The sequence below is a fragment of the Melanaphis sacchari genome, unplaced genomic scaffold (assembly GCF_002803265.2).
Source record: "Melanaphis sacchari strain LSU unplaced genomic scaffold, SCAv2.0 Contig1194_pilon_pilon, whole genome shotgun sequence".
NCBI lineage: Eukaryota > Metazoa > Arthropoda > Insecta > Hemiptera > Aphididae > Melanaphis > Melanaphis sacchari.
In genome coordinates, this window is record NW_020270465.1 from 1 (window position 1) to 1665 (window position 1665).

General features: G+C 30.9%; 1 pseudogene; it reads right to left on the reverse strand.

Annotated features, from left to right (window-relative positions):
• Window positions 1-239: 239 nt before the first annotated feature.
• LOC112604066 lies at window positions 240-1311 on the reverse strand (annotated as a pseudogene).
• Window positions 1312-1665: the final 354 nt, after the last annotated feature.

Genomic DNA, 1665 nt, shown 5'->3' on the forward strand with positions numbered 1-1665 from the left:
ATATTTAAAAAAAAATTCTTCTTCTATAACTAAGGACCACCCTAATAGACATACATTCAAAATAATAGTTTTTATACATTTTTTCTACATTTTTATTTTTTTTTTAAATTTTTTCCTTGGTAGGAATTTCCAGTTTTTCTTAAATATAAAATTAAATCCTTGTTGTTTTTATAATCATTATAATTTTGTAGAGTTAATTCAATTTTAAGTTTATTTTTTTTGGACATAGGATTATGTACATTGTTTTTAATTGAATTAATTATTGACAAAGTTTGAGCTTGTGTTTCTTTTAAAACTGATATAACTACGTGAGTTGGAGGATGGGGGGCTATAAAACTGACCATTGTACGTCCTATGAAAACTCTCTGGACCATTAGTAGTTCTAAAAAATAATTATAAAAACTTAGAGATTTTGAATTTACTAATAAAATTAACATAGGAGAAAGAATTTAATTTAAAAAATTTTAAAACCATACCTTGGATTTACTGAGGGTTCTTGTGCCCAAAGATATGGTGGAAATAATGAATCAGGTGCAATATATGTTGATACTAAATAGTCTGTAAATACATGAGCTTCTTCTAGGTTAGGGCATTCGGCTATTAATGCTAAAAATGCATCTTCAATTTCGTCACTGGGTAAAAACGGTAAGCCGAAAAATAATTTTAGCCATGGACCTAATTCATTGTTTTTTTCTTTGTATGCATTTATCAAATTTGAATCTTCATTAATCTGTAGATATTTTATTTCATTAAAAATAATGCTTCAAAGTCGTAAAGAGTATTAATTTATAAATAAGATTAGATTTTGATATTACCTTTCTCCACCAAGCTTGACCTAAATGAAAACGGCATTTATCTATCTTATCGGCATCGCTACGGCGTGGTGTAATAGCAAAAAACCCTTTTATTATTATTATTTAATTATTTTTAAAATTATTATTTAAAAATTTGTTATTGACACCAAATCTGACAACATTGCAAAATTAAAGTCGGGTAAAAACGTTCGCAATCGTGTCACCGGAAAAGGTCCGTTCGCAATCGTTCCATTCGCAATCGTATATTACCCCTCTTTTCAATTACTTCGGTCGTAAAGGTTATCTCAATGTTTGGCATTGACATACATCTTCTAGCAGGCGGACCGGATAAAACATCGGACTTTGCCACATCCGGATCCGACGGGCATTTGATATATTGTCATCTGCAAACCTGTTCTAACGCCGATGAGGGATGAGATGATTTGATCTTATCATTTTTATCTACTACGGCTGGGGCCATCATAGCTGCATTGACTATGGCAATCATACGTCTCATTTAAGGCCCAGCGTAGTTTGTTAATACAATTGGCTCAAATTTTACTGGAGATGCTTTAGGGATCGGTTGCACCGAGACTATGGTTTGCTCATCTGTATCACCATTACAGTCAGTTGTAATAAATTTGATATTCGGCAAGGAACAGGGAAATGTGCAATTATAAAAATATCAACAAGACAAGTTAGTAGTTGTTTTAAATATTAATATTTTAAAGCTTGAACGTTTTCGATTTTCCAAAACTTTTAATGTTTGACCGTTGACAGGTTCATTCAAAATATTTGTTGTTGTTGTAGCCATCTTATCATTGGTTGTTATATTCTGCATAGTTTATTTATGGGATGTATTTACGATAAA